Below are 23,872 nucleotides of genomic sequence, written 5' to 3' on the forward strand. Positions count from 1 at the left end.
CACACACTGGGATCTTTTAGCAGGTGGTGGGGGGAAGGAGGAGGTAGAGTACATCAGGATAAATAGCTAACACATGTGGGGCTTAATACTCAGGTGATGGGTTGATAGGTGCAGCAAACCACCACGGCACATGTTACCTGTGTAGCAAACCTGCACGTTCTGAACATGTATCCTGGAACTTAAAATCAAATAAAGATTTTTTTTTAAAAGAAACAATTTTAACAAAATTGGTAATCAGCAGTAAGTGGGGCAGGTGCTATTGTTAAGCACATTCATAGACCCAATAATAGCTGATAACTTGATGGAGAAAAATCTTAAAAACTATTTTTAAAAATTCAAAAAGGGAAAGTTACCACAGTGTGAGAATAAAAAGGGTAATAGTTCAAAGCCCTGCATATCCCCTGGTGGTAAGGACATCACTCTACTACAGCCTATTGGATTCCATTGTATTACTGACGGACACATTAGTCAGAGTCCGCCAGAAGGGAATTCATTAATATGCTGCCTACTATTTTAAAGGTAGGGAAGGATATCATCATTTGAGAAACAGGCAAGGAGAAAGACTTTTCACTGTTACCTTTGAATATTGGGACCATGTTGTTTTAGTCAGCTCAGGCTGCTTTAACCAAATACCACAGACTGAGTGGCTTCACAGAAATGTATCTTCTTATAGTTGTGGAGGCTGAAATTCCAAAACCAAGGTGACAGCAGGCTTGGTCTCACGAGGCCTCTCTTCCTAATTGTAGATGGCCTCCTCCCCACTGTGTCCTCACATGATCTTTCCTCTGCATGCATGCACTCCCCAGGTCTCCTCCTCTTCTTATACGGACACTGGTCCTCTGGGATTAGGGCCCCACTCTTATGACCACATCTAACCTTAATTACCTTCTTAGACGCTTTATCTCCAAATACAATCATATTGAGGATTAGGGGTTCAAAATACGCATTTTGGAGGTGGGGGGACAACACAGTTCAGTTCATAACAATGTGAATGTAATACTGATTCAAAAACTGAAGTATTTAAAAATAAAAAAGCAAACATTGTCCTGCTGCCTCCCCCTCCTCCAGTTTATTGAGTGTCTACTATGTACTAGGTGTATGGTAGTACTGGAAGAAGATTAATCACAATAGGGGGAACACACAATACAGCAGCAAAATGAACAACAAGCTGTTTTAATATTTAATTTTCTGGGAAAATGAACAGTCATTTTCAAATGATATTTCTAAGATGTTGTTGTATGCAGTGTATCAAACATAGTATATAAGGTATGAAATATTCTGTTCTCTTTCCATCCTTATCTACTTTCATTTCTCTCTTTTCCCCTCTTAATTCTTTCTTCCTCTCATTTCTTGCTCATATTTTCAGTAACTCTTCTTGTTCTGGATTAGGGCCTCTCATTCAAGTAGCCTAGAGACCGCTGAAATTTTCAGTTCAGTCTTGCTCATTTAAGATAATTTAGGGCTCAGTAAATATTGTCACTTTTATCTTACTCTCTTGCTTAGGGTGGAGGGTGGCAAGGATTCTAGTTTCTACAAAGGACTTGCTTTCACTCCTTTTTTTAACCTTTCCCACATTATAAATATTTCAAATATCTTCTGCTTACGTACAGAAATTTATCCAATAAAGTATGATTTTGTAGTCAAATTATTCTATAAAGGGACTGAAGAAATGCAATTCTGGTTTTCTCTTTGTTGTAAAGACCTACAGAAGGCCAAGAAGTCAAGGCAAGTGGTGACGATTTTGAGACCAGTGGCTGCAAAATGCAGGGTTCCTGCTTTACAGAATCACTCACCATTCTAATGAGACCTTAACTCATTAACAGGTGAGAGTAGTTGCGGAACAGACCTAGTAATTCCCAGGAAATGTTAAAAGGAATACTTTTTATCTTTGATGTGTGAGTTAAGGTTCCTGTTTTAAATGTGTTTTGTCAGACATCCAAGGTACACAAGGGAGGGCATAATCTCTGTTCTGCTGCAGTGAGCCTGCCTGCACACGCGACAACGGGGGATGGGTTATTAATATCCTATAATTTGCTGGAAGTATTGAAGCACAGCTTTATATCAGGCTTTTCTTATTCTTCTTCTTCAAACCTCTTGGCATGTCTCTTATCAAGATTCGGCAGCAGTAGGCCCATAGCTCAGCTGTCTATTTATACTTTAGCACAAGACTAAGAAAATACTTCATTGCTATAGATAACTTTCTAAAAAGTTAGATTCCTATTTAACGTGGAAAGTTCAAGATTTGCCTGCTTAAAATTGTCAGTTAAGCAGTCACTGTGGAAATTACACTTACTGAGGGGAGAAGACAAGATTGAAAGGAGAGCAGATGTCATGCAAATGGCCTTCAAAGTAAATTTTCTAATGGGGGCATTGAAATTAATGGCCATAAAATTGACTTGAGCAAGTTCCAGGCTAATGATCAGCTGCAGAGTAAACGTACCTCCATCCTGACCACCCCACCCTTCCTATTCTAATAACAGCTCTTGCAAGTAAAGATTTCCAATAATATCAAAATGTCCCATGTTGGTGGGGATGAAAATAGTCACAAATTAGAGTTCTATTGGCAATTTGCATTCCAACTTCAGAATATTCTTAATCTATTTAAATTTCTGACTGTCTAGCTGAAAGACAAGTTCACCTTTTAAATTTGCCTGATAAACACAATGTTCTTGAGAGCTAAACTTTTAGTGATATGAAGACATTTGTGACTTGAAGGCTATTTTAAATGGAGATGTTTATCTGGCAAAATGTCCATAGTTTTAACATACTGTGCTTGATACATAAAATTCAGTGCAGTGGGGGCAGCTGTCGACATAGACATTGAAATTCATGTTTTGCTGCTTCACTATTCCAAGGATAGTGTGTGTCTCATTGTAACAGATCACAGGGGAGGTGAGTAGCATCTTAAAATTGTGAAGCTAGAGGTCATCTGTCTAGTGATTCCAAATCACAGCTTCACAGCTAGTTTCAGGCTGGCTGCAGAGACTTGCTAAAAACATAAAGTTACAGGTCCTATTCCTGGGAGGCCCGGAAGTGGGCCCTAGAGATTTGAAGGTTGTTTTTTTTTCCAGTTTCCCTTGGTGATTATGATGTGCCATCAGGACTGGGAACCATTGCTCTAAGTCCAACACTTCATTCAGAATAGGCAATTCTGTTCTGTCACCACTTACTCTTCCAAATCACAAACTAAAACTTCCTGGGTTAATGAGCAAAATAGACACAAAAACAGACTACTGAAAGTGCATGTAACTTGGTAAGAAGGCCATTAACAAAAACATTGATAGTAGAAAAACACCAGCATGGTTTTTAAAATGTTAAATGCCTTTAAAAATGGATATAGTAAATATAGGACTGAACCTTGAAAGAAAGAGAGGAGTTAGTTTGATGGAAGAGAGTGTAAGAAAGGTTAAGTATTGAGTTTTTTAAAAAATCACAAAGATTGGGAAGAACTGTACAACAAGCACATCTAAGTCAGAATACCTGGGCAAACTGAGCCAAGATGAACCTGGACGGAACAGACATCGGATACTGCATTGTTCTACATGGCTGGCTGTTTTCAGCAGCATGAGGGCAAGTTGCATTCATACAGGGTTGCTTGGTAGTGCAAAAGATTAAAGGGCTTATGTGAGCCCAAAATGATCCAACATAACATCTCTGTTATACTAATATTATTCTGCTAGCAGCCAGCTATATAGGCACTATGTCACATTTAGAAACACGTCTTGGCATCACAGATCTAAATCAATCATCCAGACAGCATGTCTACCAAATGTTTATTCTCTTCTACTTGGAACACTTTTGCCTGAGATAGCCTTACCCATTGTTGCAAAGCCCTAATAATTTTTTTTTTGAGATGGAGTTTTGCTCTAGTTGCCCAGATTAGAGTGCAATGGCTCGATCTTGGCTCACCTCAACCTCTGCCTCCTGGGTTCAAGCGATTCTCCAGCCTCAGCCTCATGAGTAGCTGGGATTACAGGCATGTGCCACCATGCCTGGCTAATTTTTTGTATTTTTAGTAGAGACAGTGTTTCTCCATGTTGGCCAGGATGGTCTTGAACTCCCGACCTTAGGTGATCCACCCACTTTGGCCTCCCAAAGTGCTAGGATTACAGGTGTGAGCCACCATGCCCAGTGACAGCCCTAATAATTAAAAGCTCTTCTGCATTTTGAGCTAAAATTTGTTTTGCTGTGCTGCCCACCCATTTATCTGAGTCTGTGCTTCCACATGACACAGCTTTTCATATGCTCAGAAATGACCACCTTACCTCCCCTATATCTTCTCTTTGCTCAGCTAAGCATTCTTCAATTTTTTACGTGCTTATCACATGGCATTGTTTACAGCCTCTAATCACTCACTCTATATCGCTTTGAAATGGTCGGGGTATTGGTGTCCAGAATTATCAACCATAATACTCTGAATTTGTTTGATCAATACAGATACAACTATCAGCTCTTTTAGGCTAGACACTGTATTTCTGTGGGAACAGAGTAAGCTAAGTAGATTTTTGGCAGACAAATGACATCATGGGCACATATTCTACTTGCAATCACCTATGCCCTAACCTAGAGGGTAACTTCTAGCTTCTGCAAACAACCTTGCCCATCATTACAGAAACTAAATACAAGGCCTCTGTGGCTGCCTGATCACTGGCAGAGAGTTCTGCCTAGCTTCACCTTTCCAGGTCCTTCTTCATACCTCCCTAGGCAACAGCTATTTATGATTCTGGACTCTCCCTTGAAGATTATATCATTCTTATCGTGTCCCATTTTAGACTAGCTACCTAATTTTGGACTGGCATGTCCCTGAAAATATTTTTATCTCCCTCACATGGAGGAGAGATCATGCTCCCGAATGGAACTCAGACCTTCAAGTTACTTCTTACCAGGCCCTAGGGTAGCCATTCTGTCCACAAAAGAAGCATGAATAATCTTAAAGCCCTAAGCATGTTTTTAGCATTCACTTCTTTTAAATAACATCTCTCTAGGCTCAGTGATAGAGGGATTTTTTGGCACACATTGTGGGGTAATACATTCATCCCTGTAATACTTTACACTGTTAGATTTGCCTATTATGCTGTAGTCCCCATGGTTCTGAATTATTATTCAATGTATTTGTAACACTTCCTGATTTGTATCACTTGCTAATATGATGTTCATGACAGCAACAAATTTTTCTAAGTCATTGGTAAAAGGGTTGAGGAGAAGAGACCAATGACAGGTTCTCGTGGGCATGTCCGCAGTAACTTCTATTCATATGACATCAATCCATGAAACCACACTCTTTGGGTAACTGCTTTAATAAATTATGAATCTATAAAGTCAATAACTCATAAATATACATACAATTAATAAGTTATACTAAAAACCAAGGTCATGAGAAAAGAAGAAAAGCCTAAGAAACTTAAATAGATCACGGAGACTAAGGAGTCATGGTAACTAAGTACAACATGGCATCCTAAATGGAATTCTGGAATGCAGGAAAAGATAGTAGTAGAAACACGGGCCAAGCCTAAATGGAGTGTTTACATTACTTAACAACGTTAGACCCATGTTTTTGCTAGTTTTGACAAATGACCATGGTTATATAATAAGTTAACATTAGAGGAAGTTGGGTGGTGGGGGTTATATGAATACACTCTGTACCATCTTGTAACTCTCTGTAAATCTATAATTTTTTCAAAATAAAACATTTTTAAAGTTTAAAAGCCTTTTTGAAAAAGGTAAACTCTAAACTCATCACTTCTTATTTATTTTATTATCTGTCTTATTATCTATGTACTTGAGGTTATTTATTTCTATGGTATCTATAAGCATACATTATTTTCCTAAAGAGCTGGTTATTAAACATTTACCAACCCACCACTCTTCAAGACTTTCAATACTAATGAGAAAGGTGATAATAGTCTTTACTCATACCTTGACCATAGTAAACATTTTTAATCAACTGACTACTATAGAAGAATCTGACCTACTGCTATACTTATAAACAAAGTGATTGTGTAATGATGTAGCTTTGGAGCTCTTGTTTTGTTTATTTTTATTTTTAATAGATTTTAATTTTAGGGCAGATTTAGGTTCACAGCAAAATTGAACAGAAGGTATGGAAAGTTCCCATATACTCCTATCCCCATGTGCTTAGCCTCACCCATTACCAACATCTCCCACGAGAGTGGTACATTTGTTACAGTTAATGAACCTACATTGACACATCCTTATTAAAGTTTGTGGCTTACAGTAGGCTTCACTCTTGGCATTGTACATTCTTAAAATTTGGCTAAATGTACTGACAAGTATCCACCATTATAATATCACACAGAGTAATGTCACTGTCCTAAAAATCCTCTGTATCCCACCTACTCATCCCTCCGTCCTACCTAATCCCTGGAAACCACTGATCTTTTTAATGTCTCTACAATTTTGCCTTTTCCAGAATGCCATACAGTTGGTATCATATAGTGTGTAACCTTTTCATAATGACTTCTTTTACTTAGTAATATGCATTTTAAGGTTCCTCCATACTTTTCCATGGCTTGATAGTTTATTTCCTTGTAGCATGTTTTAGCACCATTGTTTGGATGCACCACCATTTATTTATTTTAGATTTTTAAAAATTATTTTAATCTCTGTTAAATTTCTTTGATAAATTTCTTATTTGCTTTTCTGCATTATCTTGGAGATCACCGAGTTTCCTTAAAACTGCTATTTTGAATTCTTGGTCAGAGAGTTAACATATCACAGGCTCATTGGGGTCAGTCACTGGTCACTTGCTTTCTCCATATGAGGAGGTCATAGTTTCCCGTTTGCTGTTGTTGCTTGTGGATGTACATAAATATGTCTTTCTACTGAATGATTTCTTCTTTATTTCAGTCATCTGGCTTGTTTTTTACTGGATATGTTTGCTTAGAGATTCTTTGTAATTCACCTGTTGTTTTTCTTTCTTTTTCTCCCTGATGCTGGGTTGCTGCTGTCTTGGCACTACATGGTGCCTCAAGCCCAGGTTTGTCTTGATTGTAGTAAACAACCTGAGTGCCGCTCATCTCAAATGGTGGAAGTCTCAGGGGATATCCCAGTGGTGTGGAAAGGCTGGCTAGGGTTCATGCCCAGAGGATATATGAAAAAAATCCTTCTACAGTGTGGTGCTGCCGACCAGCCACTCTGATTTGGTTTCTCCTTTGGCTGAGTTACAGAGCAGAGTTTTCAGGGCTGGGGATGGTGGTCCTGTCTTTCCCCTTTGTCTTTGGCTGTCCTCAGAGAATTTCTCCTTTCAAGAACTCCTGATGCTTCCTGTGGGTTGAGGCTGGGACAGATCTCTTTCTAGAAAACCCAAGATGGTGGGGAAGCTGGTTGTTAAACTTCATCTCACTTTCTAGTATAGAAACTGTGAGTTGGGGAAAATTTTTCACACACTAGGTGCCAGACAGATTGTGGAGAGTGATGTCTCAGATATGGAAGTCTGATTCTCTTATTGTGTGCTGTAAGTTGTTTCACTTCTTGATGGTCCCAGGAACTGTCTCCTCTTATATTTGAGTTCTGACATATTGCTGGTGATAATCTTGGTACTGTATAATTGATTTTTTTATTTTCTGTTGTGGGGGGTAAAGCTAGTTTGCTTTTATGCAGCCATTTTGGGACTAGAGGTCTAGATTTCTTTTTGTATAGATTGTCTGACTGCATTTTCTACCACGGCTACATTCTTTCTAAAGCAGCCAGGTTTTTCAGAAAGCTGTAGTTATTTGGGTAATATTTTACACACTAAAATCGTAAGGATCACTAGGCTTTTCCTGTTGCACACAAAAAAATTCATCATTAACCATCTGCCCAAAAACAATCATTCAAAGCATTACTAACTTAATCACATAATGTCCTGTACGGGCTGGGTTACAATCTTACCTACCTAATCCTGGCATGGTCAGGACCACATTTCCCATGTTGACTATAAAATTGCCATGACATATTCTGCAAATGCTTTTCTGAAATCACACACATTGTGTCTACTGTAGTCTATTAACTAAATGGACTAGTAACCCATTATTTTTTTTTTAATTAGGCTGCTCTGATGAGATTTGTTCTTGGCAAACTCCATAATTATATATCACTTTCTTCTAAAAAGTATGTGAGGTGACTCCCTTCTTTATTAGTTTGGTTCCAAACTCTGTGAGACTCAAACAAATGTGAACGAACTGCAGGAAACTGCTTCCTAATTGTCAGACTTCCACACTATGTTCAGAAAAACACAATAACAAGGCTTGCTTCAGAATTGCTTCCATTTACCTTCATTTTGATCAAAGGCAAGTAATTAAGAAATTTCCTCTCTGCGAGACTTCTAATAAGCAAATTTCTATTATCTTTAACCACATGGGGTGAGCCGACTTTTCTTTTCTTACTGACTTCTGTAATGTGGATATGGACATGCATTAATCCAGCCATGGCTGAGCAGAGCAGAACTTATCGAAGACGAGAATCAAGGGTCCTCCTCCTTCAATACACAGATTCATGAATGCAGAATGCAGCCTTCATGGCCAAAGAGCTGAAAAGAATGAGAAAACCTGGACCTCTTTTTATCCCGAGGGAATAGACATTATTTATGTTTTTAATGTTAACTGTGTTTTACTGATAGCTGAAAATGTGACAAATTGGAGGACAACTTGAATAGTGAGTTTCACAAATAATAGATACAATTTATTGTGTCAGATACGCTAGTATACACTGTAAACAGATTGCCCAATTTAAAATAATTACATTATTATCCCTTTTTCATGGATGAAGAAATTGATGTTTGGAGACGCAAACTTGTCCTAGATGACCAGGGTGGCAACTGGCCAAGGCCAGATTTAAACACAGACCTGTTGGGTGCTAGTCTTCATTCTATCCCTATGCCTCTGTCTTTGGCTCTGTATTCATCTAAACTATTGAGCAGTAAAATGGAGAGCTCATTTTTGTGCAGTGAGAGCCAGATGAAGTAGTTCTCATATCCTATTAGTAAAATATTTCACATGTATATGTATGGATTCATAAATATTAATATGTATTTGTGATGCTACAATAACATAATATGTATATTATGAAAGATACAAAAATAGAAAAATTGTAAAATGCTATAAAAGTTAAGTATGTTCTAATATCTTCTCTCATTTACCGGGTAACGTTGTATGCCCTTGTAATCTATGACAGCCCCCTCACAACATAGAGGTTACCCTTTGTTAAATTTAATTAATTATATGATATCTTGGTATATTCTTACATAATTATATTAAATAAGTTTTTTTACATGACAGTTTATGATTCCAATCCAATTAATAGCAGGCAACACCAGCCACTTTTTATCTGTAGATGACATGAAAGGAGCATGACTCTTGGAGAGGATCAAAGGGTGAAAGCCAAACCTAATTTCTGACCTATTCCATGCCCATGACAAGTTCAGTATGTTTTGAGCACCCCCCAACAACAGGCTCCACAGCCACATTGCACCATCTGTGCAGGAGTAGCAATAGCATCATTAACCAATAGGGTTTGTGGGGAGGCTCCTGAAGATTAACAAAAGGTTACAAATCACTGAGCTCCTGATGGCATCGAAAGTGCTATATTAACATTTTCTAACTCAAATCTGTCACCTGTTCTCTGTACTGACCATGGATTTATACTAAATAACTGAAATGTTAAGAGTTTAGGCAAAACAAATAATATTGCAAGTGAAAGTTTCTATTTTTCACAAGAATCATTTATATTATTGACAGGATACTTTATGTTTATCTAGAACATGATGCAGGCTATATTTTTCTGTCTTATATTCCCAGCACATGTGGACGAGAATTTTTCAGAAGGCTAAACATACTATTAATAGCCTAATTTGTCAGGAGAGAAGAGTGCATACTGGGGTAATGACACTATAAAGTGAGCCCTGGAAGAATGACCAGCTTTATGGTCTTCAGGGTGACACAATTAAATGGTTTTTTGTTTTTGTTTTTGTTTTGTTTTTGTTTTTTAACAGAGTCTCACTCTGTCGCCCAGGCTGGAATGCAGTCGTATGATCACCACTCATCACAACCTCCACCTCTCGGGTTCAAGCGATTCTCCTGCCTTAGCCTCCAGAGTAGCTGGGACTACAGGTGTGTGCCACCATGCCCAGCTAATTTTTGTATTTTTAGGAGAGATTGGTTTTGCCATGTTGACCAGGCTGGTCTAGAACTCCTGACCTTGTGATCCGCCCGCCTTGGCCTCCCAAAGTGCTGGGATTACAGGCGTGAGCCACTGAGCCCGGCCTCATTAATTTTTAAAATTAACCAAAGCCCTAATATATGTTGGCCATCTTAATGTTATCTTTATAAGTAAAACTTAAAAGTTTCCTGTAGCTCATTTTCAAAACTTGAGGCAAAAATTTGAGCCACAAAGCAGATTTGATGAAACTGCAAGAGCAAAGAAGAATATTTAAAAATTCAACAAGTTAATAATTTTATAGCTTCTACATATGCTCCAAGTTAACATAAGAATACTTGGATCACCCAGTTAGAATTTCAAGTGGAGATATACAAACTTAATCCCAGCTGCTGCTGACCTCCATGACAAAGTCACCCAGCCTGGCCCACATCTGAGTCTTCATGCAGACATATCTGGAGGATTGATAAGGGATGTAGTGGGGTTTTGAGCACTCAATCACTGATTATCAATCTTAGTGGGTTGAGAGTAAAATCAAGGGAGATGAAACTTCAAGCATATGGGGGAAAATACAAAAATTAAAACACAATGAATGAGCCAGTGTCCTTGCTCTGAAGGATTTTTCTGCAAAATACACTGGTGAAGAGGTATCATTTTCAGATGAACTGACATTTTAGCCCATCAGTGCTGACAGCCTGCTCAACACAGGACTTGTTAGCCATCTGCTGCAGGCAAGGCAATGAACATGTAGTCCTAGGTAGTGGTAAGAAACCACAATTACAAGCACAGACAGACTGCCACAAACTTGGGGAAACAGAAATTGTTTTGACATGAACAACTTAGTCTCTCAAACAGTTCTAGTGCCTACACTCTACAGAAGACTCCTTACTTGGTCCAATCAATCCTACGGCTAAATAATGAACAACAGAAAACATACTTTAAAGCTAGGAAGGTCTATCTGCAGCTAACCTTGTACTTGTTAAATGTCCATCCTGAAATTCTTCCTGCCTTTATCCAGATCATCTTCATTCATCAAGAACTAAATGAAATGCCCCCTGTTCTTTAATTAGTTCTGTTTGTAGTAATTTATCTCTTCTCCAGATTCACTCATTCATTCAACAAATATTTATTGAACACTTACTATGTGCCAGGAATTGTAGTTGCTGTGAATACAATGGTGATCAAGACACACAAAGTCCCTGCCCTTACTACACTTAAAATCCTAGTGGAGAAGTCTAGGGCAACAACAACAAATACAAAGAGATATAGATAGATGTAGATGGAGATCAATAGATAGATAGAGATAGATAAATAATAGAGATGCAGTTATGTGACACACGACATTTTGGTCAATGAAAGAGCACATACAGTGTTCCCATAACATTATGATACCTTGTTTTTACTTTTCCATGTTTAGATATGTTTAGGTACATAAATACTTACCCATGTCTTACAGTAGCCTACGGTATTAAGTTCAGTAATATGGTGTGCAGGTTTGTAGCCTGGGAACAGAGCAATAGGCTATAACATATAGCCTAGGTGTATAATAGGCTATGCCATCTAGATTTGTGTGAATCCACTCTATGATGTTTCCACAATGGCAACACAGCTAATGATGCATTTCTCAGAATGTATCCCCATCATTAAGTAAGAGATAATGTCTGTACACACACACACACACACACACACACACACACACACACACACACAAAGACACACACATAGACTTGAGGAAATGTCAACCAAGGTAAGGAGAGTTGGTAACAGCCACTGTCTGTGTGACTCACTATCAATATAACACCTTGTATTCTGATTTAACTTTTAATTCGTGACTGTTTTGTAAGAGTCTTAAGGGAGAGATGTGCTATCTTCATATCCTCCGCAAAGCCTACCTCAGGTCTTACAGCAGGTTTTCAATAAACATTTGTTGCATTTCTACTAGATGAGATCCATTTGCCAGCATCATGGAGAGGGATTTTGATCTAATGTTGACTAATGGGCTGGCTTGAACCACACATAAAGATGAGACTCTTTGGGGATGGTTTGCAGCTGTCATAATGACAGATGCTAATTTAAGTCACAGAAATTTTGTTTTGAAATATGCATAGCTTTCATCTATGCAATACTTACTGTAACTACACTGTGCTGCTTCTTAAGATATAATACCTATGGTTTCTTTATTTTCTGGAATATCTCTGACTCCGTATATTTTTATTCTCTTCAAAATAAAGTTTGTAACTATATTAAACTCTAATTAGGCTGATGACTTGAATTTCATATTTAAGAATTCTGCTACATAAGTAAATCCATGATTCATGGGGGAAAAGCTCTAAGTAAAACAGTGTCTATGGATGCTCCTTTTCTGTAATGCCTTCAATTTACTTATGTAATAGAAATATGAATGGCATGTTGTTTATGCCGTTCTTTGCTCTATGAGTCAGTTACATTTTCCAGTAAGTCTATCTATTAAACATCTTTGAATGTCCATGACCACAGGACTGTCATGGGTGAAGGATGTAGGAATGCAGGCAACAATGAAACGCTGCACTTGCCCTGGAGTGTGGTGACCAGCTAGACACTTAATGTGCTAACTTTATCGGCAGCTTTCATTCCCCTCCAACTCATTGTGATTCAGAAAGCAGAGCATTCTTCCAGGATGACCCTCACACGTGGTTGTGGTAAATAGAATGTGTGATCTGAAGTCAAACAAATGGGATTCAAATCCTAATTCTGCCATTCCCTGGCCAGGTGACCTTGGACAAACTGTTCCATCTCTCTGAATCTGAGTTTCCTTGATGTAGAACTGTGGTGAGGATTAGATAATATGTGATATGTAAATGCCTATTAAATGCCTTGTGCATAGGAGGCTTTCATTATGTTGTCTCTGTTTTAACATTATTTTTTACTTATAACCACTTTGTGCCAACTATTGAATAGGAATTTGAATAAGATATCTTCTAAGAATTCAAGGATCTTACAGTTTACATCTAGATGAGGAAAGATAAACATAAGCAGACAATTCCAATGAATGAGTGAATAGAAAGTAATGAGTACACTGCTAGAAAGGTGCCCAGATTAGTTTGGGAACTTGAAGAAAGATTATTGAACTCATAGTGTATGAGGCCTTCCCACTGAATATTACATAGTAGGTCCTAAGGGGCACATTAAGGTAGAATGGGGAGAATGGAAGGGCAGTCCAGGTACAGGGAACAGGGTGAGCAAAAGCATGGAAGCAAGGCATAGAATGGTATGTACAGGGAGCTGCAAGCCCTTCAATCTTGCTGTCCACAAAGTCAAGAGAGTGGTGAGCATGGAAAGATGAGCTGGAAAGATAAGTGGGAAGCGGCTCAGGGGTTAACTCATGGAGCTATGTTATGGTAAGAATCCTGAATACCACCTGGTAGAAAATTGATAGAAAAATGCAAGTAAAGTATTTAAATAAAGAATTGGCATGGCTATATTTATTCAAGCTGGACTGTAGTGGCGCGATCACAGCTCCCTGAAGCCTCTGCCTCCCAGGTTCAAGGAATTGTCCTCCCTTAGCCTCCTGAGTAGCTAGGACTACAGGCATACACCACCACTCCCAGCTAAGTTTTGTATTCTTTTAGTAGAGAGAGGGTTTCACCATTTTGGCCAGGCTGATCCTGAACTCTTGAACTCAAGTGATCCACCCGCCTTAGCCTCCCAAAGTGTTGGGATTACAGGCGTGAGCCACCTTGCTCAGCTGACATGACTATATTTAAATACAATATATTGCATTGGTGGTTATGCAGCAAAGGGATTAGATGAAGATACAAGGAAGTGGAGAGACACAAAATTCTGAACTAGGGCATGGTGGTAGGGATGGATTCAAGAATCAAGAGGTAATTAGGGAGGCCTTAATATAGCGAGGAAGGGGTAAAGGAGAACCCATAATTTTCATCCTAGGTGGCTGAAATGCAATGAATTTAGAAAGTCCAGGGATATTGTGAGGTTTTTAAGCTCACCCAATTCCCTTGGATCCTGAAATACCCTACAATTGTAACAGTAGCTGGAATGGAGAGCGATAGTGAAAGCTGGAGACTTTCATGAAATAGAATGACCTTAGGGCTCTGTAGGCACCAGTGTACCACATACACCACGGTGTGGGATCAACCTCCTGAAAGTATGAGTTTTACACAGAGTAAATGCAGGCCTGTGTGAAGTGACATGGGGTGCTTGGGAACACTAATAAACACACACCCCAACTTTCCATCTGTAGTGTGCACACTATGGAGGAAGAATAGCTCCACTCAACAGCTCTGGAGGAATGGACTTGTACTGGGGGTATAGCCAGGGTTCAGGCAAGACCTAAGAGGAAAGCAATTTTCTCTGAAGGGAGCTTAAGAGTTTAGGGGGTTTGTTAGTAGTGGCACAAGATTTTCCCTCACACAGTCCTATCAATTCCCATACTGCCTTCAGTGGTGCCAATATTAAGTGCTCTCTAATTTATTATCCCTTCCCCTCTTAACAGAGTAGACTATTAACTGTTCTGACCTCTGCAGCCACGTGTTCCTCTTCACTGATGCAGCGACCAATGCCCATAATATACCTCTTTTCTGAGAAGTTTCAAGTACCTCAAAACTCATCATGGTGGATGAGCAGCTTTTAAACTCTTTGCTCCTGGAGACTTGATGTAGTCAAGATAGTGAGTGTCAAAGGGCTTTGGTCATGATTGAGTCTCCTCACGGGGTGTGGTACAACTACTGGGAACCTCAGGGATACATCTTACTGTTATTTAACTGGTACCTGAAGATGGGGTTTCTCAGTGCATACCCTCACTAAACAAGACCAAACTGGCTGAGTTTGTCTAAGGATTTCCATTACTTTGCAGCATTGCAACCAGCTTGCTAACAGTTCTGAACTTGTGACTTTAAAACACATTCTTACTGAGAATGTATGTGAATACTCTGACTCAGCTAATAAAATATTTACAGGGAGGGATACCTGTAGAAGCCATCAAGAGCTTATATAAATTGAGGGAGGAGTTGCATCCTTGACTATATATAAATTCAAAATGATAAACATATGTCCGTAAAACACATAGAATTCTCTTTATCCTCTCATGGTTGATAATGCTACCCTTTCTTTGTCAACTTACAAAGTCAACACTAACAAACATATCTACTGAAATGTGTTATTCAAATATAGAGGTTATTGAAACCACAGCAGTACAGGAACTAAAACTAGATTCATTTTATTCATTAAACCCTGCATTCAATTATACTGGGGAAATGGATGGGTTCACAACAATACTTTTAAGAAAACTCTTTCCAGATAGCATGTACAAGGACAAAGACAAATCCAAGGTTTTTACTTTAGCCTTATTCTTCTCACAAAATAACCTGACCATGATGTTCATGGTGTTGGTGCTTCCTCTTCTATCTTTGGAATCCCTTGTTGGCTGTTTCAAGAAAATAAAGAATTAACTTTAGGTACACAACTAAGAGACACCTTGACATGTCGCCTGGTTGGTGAAATTATTTTGAGAGTGGCCTTGCCAACCTTGTAAAATGTAAATGAAAAGCACACTAGCATCGACAGCAGACTATTTGTGGTATGAGCATAGGAAATTGCAGGATCAAAGAGACTGCTTGCTTTTCAGGAAGATTGGATTGGCACAGAACACCCTTTCTATGGGTAGGTTTCCTGGCTGCTTTTTGGAATCAATTTTAGGGCAAAAGCTTGCAAGGCTGGAGGCAGGAAATGGAGAAGATCTTGCATAACAGCAGTTTCAATGATATAGTCACTTTTTTGTAGAAAGTAAGAGAGAGGACACTAACAGTTTATTTAAACAGAATGACTCAAGTTGGGTTCTGTGAACAAGGATTTGACAGAGTCCATGCTAAGTACATTTGCAAACAGACATGAGGAAACTGCTTGCATCTTTGCTTTTGTCTTTCAGGGTTGAGATTTTCCTTTGCAAGTGCTGTGAGCACCCCTGGTGCCTGAACACAAGTTTGTGAATGCTCATACCCAATTGAGAATATGTTGACATTTATATTTCAATAACATTTGCAAGATTAATTTTGTTTTTTCCACTGCTGCTGTGTGCAATGCAAAGAGCTTTATGTCTGCCCAGAATAATCACGGTTTTTACAATCTGTAGTTATATCTATGGGCAACAGATTCAGGCTGGAATCTACAGTCAGGAGTTAGTAACTTGTAGGATTCAGCAACTAATAACCTTTGCAGACTTGAAAAGTCCCATTCAAAAATAAAAGTGTCTGTGACCTTTCAGTCCTAGCATGTAATTAAAAGTGACAGGTAATGAGTGTTTCCACACTGGCCAGCAAAACAGGGCTGGGTTGAAGGTGTTATCTAAGCTATGATTGTTATGGAATGAAGCACCAGTTCTCTTTACTTATCTAGAGTTAAATTTGTTTATTAAAGTTGAAGCCATACTTTTTTAAAAACATAAAGGACTAGGCTGGGCATGGTGACTCACACCTGAAATCCCAGCACTTTGGGAGGCTAAGGTGGGAGAACCACTTGAGCCCAAGAGGTGGAGGCTGCAGTGAGCCATGATCGTGCCACTGCACTTCAGCCTCAGTGATAGAGCAAGACCCTGTCTCAAAAAAGCAAAACAAAACAAAACCACTAAAGGACGAATTGGCCATTATCTTATTTAATTTTAATTAAAATCAACATTTATTAGTTATTTTCTATGTGCCAAGCAAACTGGAAGAGATATACAAATGATTTACGCTAAAATAGTATACCAACAGGATAATCCATGGGCCACTACAGTGAATACGAAAACAAAAGATTGTGTCTGATATTAAAAATAGAATTCCAATATTTTAGCTCTAAAAACTTTTCCTCAATGTATGTTTAAGAAAAATACTAAATACAATATTTTTATTTCTTTTTTTGAATGAGAAGGGCTCTGGTTTTGTTGCCCAGGCTAGTCTCAGCTACTTGCTAGTCTCTGTATGCCAGTGGTCTTCAAATTTTCTTACTTCTGTCTCCTAAAATAAGTATGAAAAACTAGACACCCCTGTACATATTTTTAGGCTATTACTTAAAATACGTCAATATTAGTTTAAGAAGTGGCAAAGACATAATTTCATTATATTATACATATACTTATAAATATCAAGTGTTCATTACATTTTTAAATAAAGGCAATAAATCTAAATACCATAGTGTTTTTATACCGATAATCATCTATTTAAAAGATACATGACTATATTGGTCCATTTTCACACTGCTATACAGATACTACCTGTGACTGGGTACTTTATAATTAAAAGATGTTTAATTGACTCACAGTTCTGCATGGCTGGGGAGGCCTCAGGAAACTTACGATCATGGTGGAAGGCAAAGGAGAAGCAAGCACCTTCTTTACAAAGGGGCAGGAAAGACAGAGTGAGAAGGGGGAAGCGTCAGACATTTATCAAACAACCAGATCTTGTGAGAACTCACTACCACAAGAACAGCAAGCGGGGAAATTCGGCCCCATGATTCATCACCACCAGGTCCCTCCCTTGACCTGTGGAGATTACAATTTGAGAGGAGATTTGGGTAGGGACACAGAGGCAAGCCATAACAATGACCATGCTCTTTGATGATTGGACATTTTCCCAATATTTGGCCTCTTTGTGAAGTTTTTTCATTCTACTTCCTTCACATAATTTTGCCCTAATGTAATATGATGTTATGCTTGGAAATATTTTATTGATAGCCCTATCATATTTCTCTGCTATAAATATATTTTGAAACTGAAAATTATAAGAAACAAGTTTTTTGTTTTGCAAACATGAAGCTATAAGTATTAAATTATTTTTCTTTATTGTGTTATTGTTACAATTATTAGTTATACATGGTTGATTAAATAAATGTAAGTATGTTTCAAATTTTGAAAAGTAATTATTGGGCAAAAAAAAGTAAAATGTTATTGGAAATCCACTTCTGAATGCAACATATTTCTTTCTCAGTTAGGTAAACTTGGATGAATATTATTTAATGGCGAAATGAAACAGGATTCAACATCAGTTCAATCCTTATTACCATCTTTTAATGCATATAAGTGCTGAGTAATCATCTGATGGAAACAAAGAGTTGTAAGTTACCAGATTTTGATCTCCTGAGTTAGATGCCAAAAATCACACAGTGATCTATCATCAACAATTATTTTTTCATGATCTTTCATCTGACAATTTTTAAAAGTCCTCCTTAAACAAAAAATAAGAAGAAATTGGGAAATCTGACATGAAAGTGAAACTAAAAGATGTACTTTTTATTTCTTGGGAACTATAGCAACTTGTAAAATATGTACAAAGACTCATCAAAGGATGTTTAATTCTTAATTAAATGCATTCTAGTCTTTTACTTAGAGGCACCTTATATGTACATTTTTTTAAATTAAGTGAAACTGAACTTTTACGTTTTAGGCTTTTTCCTATTTCCTGTGAACAAAGACCTATATCTTCTTGCCAAACTTCCATCTACTAGAATATATTAAGGCAACTTTAAAAGGGCATGGTAAATAGAGAGACAGACAGGCTTGATATTTAGATAGATAGATAGCCAGATAGACAGGTTCTTATTTTCATTTCATAGTATAAGATTGTTAAGTGTATAATTATGAATCTGACAGAATTGGAATTGCATATCAGTATCTGAGAGGGAGTCACTGATCCTATTTATATAAAGTTGGCTCTCCAAAATCCAGTGCATTACATGCTAGATTGCATTTAGGAAAAAGTATGTTCTATACTTAGAAATTAACATCAAAAAGTAGTAAAGGCAGGGCTTAAAAGTGGATATGGGCTAGGCGCGGTAGCTCACGCCTGTAATCCCAGCACTTTGGGAGGCTGAGGTGGGCAGATCGCCTGAGGTCAGGAGTTCGAGACCAGTCTGGCCAACATGGCAAAACTCCATCTCTACCAAAAAAAAAAAAAAATAGCAGGATATGGTGGCATGTGCCTATAATCCCAGCTACTCGGGAGGCTGAGGCAGGGGAATTGCTTGAACAAGGGAGGTGGAGGTTGTAGTGAGCTGAAATCACACCACTGCACTCCAGCCTGGGTGACAGAGCAAGACTCCATCAAAATAAAAAATAAAATAAAAGGATATGAGTGTTGTTAAATGCATTCTTTACAATAGAATCCACACATATTCAGATTAAATTAATTTATATCATATATGGAGAATATAGAAATAAAATGAATTTGCAGAAAAGAGGTTGAAGAATGACAGTGAGAAGAAGCCTTGTTCCCAATAAACGAAACTGGAAGGATATGGGTTTGTAATATCCAGTTATGGTTTGGTAGGTCATAATATTATTTCTTTTATAGGTCTAAACAAATGTGTAAGAAAAGCTACCCCTGATATGTTTCATTTTCACAAAAATGTCATGTTAATCTGTTGGAAGTAAGCACAGACATTTTTGCTTTCTCCTCCTTCAAATCATACAAAATTTGTAACTACATAAGTGTACTCTCTTGCTCTTTTTTCATTATTGAAAATGGTGAATGTACCAAGATAATGTGCTTCATAACTGGTTAACTATTCCCCAGCATCCTTGTTACAAATCTCAAATATTGTAAGGTAAGCTGGTACAGTGTGAGTATATCAGGATCCTGTCAAGAAAACAAAAAATGCATGAAGCATTTTAACATAAAATCTACTACAGGGACTTGTTTTTCCAGATGATGGAGTGTGAATGGGTAAAAGAGATCGCCAGAGTAACTGATGTACAACAGCAGGAGCAGCCGCTGTCTGAGGAAGAGGTTGGAATAATCACAGCCCAGAAGCTCAGAGAAAGAGCTGGGGCTCAGACCTCTGAAGAAGAGCATGACTATGCTGTTGCCATTACTTCTGAGAACATACCAACAGACTGGCTATCAGGTTTTCATAAGAGTCTGGAGACTGGAACCAACTGCTGCTGTCAGGCCAAGGTCACTGTTGGGACAATGCTGAGAGGAACAACAAAAACAAAAAGGGAAAAGAAAGCCCCTTCTCCACCCTCCTAGTCTCCCTCTAGCATCCCTGTTTCCAGCTGATGTGGTTTGGCTCTGTGTCCCCACCCAAATCTCATCTCATAGCTCCGATAATTCCCACCTGTTGTGGGAGGGGCCTGGTGGGAGATGATTGAATCACAGTGGTGGATATTTCCCATGCTGCTCTCATGATAGTGAATGGGTGTCATGAGATCTGATGGTTTCAAAAACAAGAGTTTCCCTGCACAAGGTCTCTTTGCCTGCTGCCATCCATGTAAGATGTGACTTACTCCTCCTTGTCTTCTGCTATTATTGTGGAACTGTAAGTCCAATCAACCTCTTTCTTTTGTAAATTGCCTAGTCTTGGGTATGGGTTTATCAGCAGCATGCAGACAGACTGATACATGAGACCCTTATAGGAAGCCAGTGGGCAAAGGAGAAAGAATACCATCCCAGACCCATGGAATACTGTATAGAAAGGAAGGTTAGCAGCTGAAAGGTAAAAAACTGCTCAGCATAAGGCTAGGCTTCAAGCCTGTCACCTGGATGCTAGTGGCTGCCTTCCCAACTAGCAAGCATGCACCCGTGTTTGTTTTCTTCCCACTATTGCATCCCGATGCCTGGAAAAGAGGCCAGCACTTAGTAGGCACTTAATAAATATTTGTTGAATGAATAAATGAAGAAATACAATCCAATCATAAGTCTCTCTGATTGCAAAGCCCATGATCTTAATTCTTTTCACTGATGCTACAACACCTACTGCCTTTGAGAGGGAATCAACCAAAGAAAATTGCTTCCTACTTTACAAGTTTGCCTGCAAGGGGCTTTGGCAGCCCATTTTATTAATGTCTCCAGTGCTACGAGAGTAAGCCAGCAAGAACTGATACGACATTGGCAGTGACTAATGACTCCAGTCTGCCTCTTTTCACAACACAGAAAGGAATTTTACCTGATGACCAAGTAGGCATAAAATCCTCACAAACAGACACAGTCCAGATTTTATTCTGTGCTAAAGTGGAACTGCAAAAACAAAATGATAACTGTTACAAGAATCTCAGGAACATTTCAGACATGCTTGTTTTCCAAAAAAGAACAATATATGTATATTACTATACTAAAACCTTTAAAAACTTAAGTGATACCAGTGGCAAATAAGAAGTCGTAAATAAGTCATGGCTTTCTTAAGCCCATGGATTTGCACCTAGCTCTTGACAATGTGTCTCCAACCTCTTTGCTGTCTTCGGTCACAAATCACTGCATAACAGGCACTCTCTGCTCTTTAAAACCCTGAGACACCAGTGCCATTTTCATTTGCATTTTTAAAAAGAGAAAGAATAAGAGGAAGTTTTGCAGATTAAAAAAAAACAGATAAATTCTTCACAACACTATGACAATCCAGTGGGGTGCATATGTTCTAGTTGCAAGCTGGTAAGCATTTACATTTTTGCTACCCGTCCCATTGGGCTCAAATAACCTTTCTCAATGGTGTCAGATGCATGGCAGAATACCAAGTCCCATGCCCACAAGGGGAGTAAGCAGGTCACTGACATTTTGGCTGCCTTTTGCCCAGCACAGAAATTTCAAGCTGCCTTACTTTTAGCAGCAGCTGGGCTTGTGTTCTATAAGACTGAGCAGAACTCAGCAGAATTTCTTTGGAAACTTGTGCCTGGCCCATTAAGACCTATTCTGACATCCTACACATTACTTCGATAGTTAAAGCCATGTAAGGATGTTGTGGATTCCTGTGGCTCCTTTTGGCAAAAGTTGAGTGTTAATAGAGTTTTGGTTTTGAATGTCATGTACTGATCCATTGTGTTTTCTGGAAAGACAAGCTGAGTTTTGCTTGATGCTTAGTTTGGAGAGGATAAAGCTTCCCTTTTCCCTCACTACTGGGGTTGTCTGAGTATACGCCCTGGAATTCTGATCCAGGCAAACGGGGTACTAGGTTATTTTATATTCAGTCACACTCACCTATGGTGGATTTTATGACAAATATAGTATTAAAGACAGAATTTAACTTGGAGAAATGAAGTGTTGGCATTGGAAATGGAAAAGCTTTGGTAGAGATTGTTTTTGCAACTCATGTAGTAATGTCAGACCAACATATGGCTTCAGATGTATGGTGTCTCCTCCTTGGGCCTCCCTCCCCCACCCTGTCTGTGGGGAAGGCCTTAGGGCACACAGTTCAGAACCAGGCTGCCTGAGCAAAGCTGACTTGTTAGATCAGAATGGCTAATGGACATGAGAACCACTGAGCCACCCAATGGCAATTTTTATCATTAGTCTCCCAATCCGACAACAGAAATCCTTTCTGTTTTGTCACCTCTTTATCATTGGCCTATGAGTCTGTCTCTGTTTCTTTTATTAATTTGTTTTTTCTTTTTTATTTTTTTGAGACTGAGTCTGGGACTGTCAGCCAGGCTGGAGTACAGTGGTGCAACCTCAGCTCACTGCAACTTCCTCCTTTTAGGTTCGGGTGATTCTCCTGCCTCAGCCTCCTGAGTAGCTTGAATTACAGGTACGTGCCACCAGGCCTGGCTAACTTTTGTATATTTAGTAGAGACAGGACTTCACCATGTTGACCAGGCTGGTCTCGAACTCCTGGCCTCAGGTGATCCACCCGCCTCAGCCTCCCAAAGTTCTGGGATTATAGGCGTGAGCCAGTGCCCAGCCTGTTTCTTTTATGATTTTTTTCCTTGCTTTGTTCTCTTCTATCAGAATCTTTGCTGTTTCATGCTTACCCCCATTGGTGGTGTTCAGAATTAAAAGATTATGGATCCCTAATTTAAAGCAATCTTTAAACTGTGGTCTGGTTTTCTATTGAGTGTTGGTGATTACAAGTGACAAAGACATTCTATAATGGTTCTATCATTGTAATTCATGGGACTTATGCGTTTAACTCTTTTACATAGCTGTAATCTTACCACTAAGAGCATTTTTTCCTTTATATCAATAGTTCTCAAAGTGTAGTCTAAGGAACCATAGAGGGCATAGAGATCCTTTCAGGGAGTCCGTGAGGTCAGCATCTAAAAAATAGTAATACTAATATGTTATTGACCTTTTTTACTTTCATTCTTGTTTAAAAAAAATTTAGCCAAGTTAAATTTAAAAGAATTTAATTGAGAAAGAACAATTCGTGAATTAGGCAGTCTCCCAACCCAGAGTAGGCTCAGAGACTTCAGCATAGGCACATGGCTGAAGAAGACTTATGATTTATGGACGAAAAAAGGAAAGTGACCTACAGAAAATGGACATGAGGTGCAGACACAGCTAGGTTGGTTACAACTCAGCATTTACCTCATTTTAACATAGTTTGGAAAGTTGGCCACATTTGATTGGCCCAACAGTAGGCCACAGTCTGTTTACAATTCCATTTAGGTGATAGTTCATCATGTGCAGAGAAAGCTTTAGGCCAAACTTAAAATATATAAGGAGGCAGCTTTAGGCTAAACCTGATTTAAAATTCTCTCACCTGTGTACAGTGAGGTTTTTCAGAAGTCACAGGATGTGCTATATCACAACAGACTGAATGAATGCAGAAGCGGAAATGAGAATCCAGCTGTCTTCTGACGTTAAGAAAATTAGTAAAAATGTAAAGCAATGCCATTATGTTCACTAATGTTTTTGTTTTAAAAATATGGTTAGTTTTTACAAAATTATGGTATTTCTATTAACATGTAATTGGTATATTAAGTTTATTATTGTTGGTTTAAATGAACCAGCCAATATGTTAAAAATACGTATGTTTTTCAATA

General features: G+C 38.5%; 1 long non-coding RNA gene across 1 annotated transcript; it reads right to left on the reverse strand.

Moving 5' to 3' along the window:
• Window positions 1–15,164: 15,164 nt before the first annotated feature.
• On the reverse strand, window positions 15,165–23,426 carry LOC116563699. The gene is made up of 3 exons (XR_004274526.1): window positions 23,042–23,426; window positions 21,067–21,137; window positions 15,165–15,574 (listed from the first exon to the last, which is right to left on the reverse strand). It is a non-coding gene; the product is annotated as an uncharacterized LOC116563699 (long non-coding RNA).
• Between the last annotated feature and the right edge of the window lie 446 nt (window positions 23,427–23,872).

The sequence above is a fragment of the Sapajus apella genome, unplaced genomic scaffold (assembly GCF_009761245.1).
Source record: "Sapajus apella isolate SASKATOON/1434 unplaced genomic scaffold, GSC_monkey_1.0 scaffold36, whole genome shotgun sequence".
In the NCBI taxonomy this organism is placed as follows: Eukaryota; Metazoa; Chordata; class Mammalia; order Primates; family Cebidae; genus Sapajus; species Sapajus apella.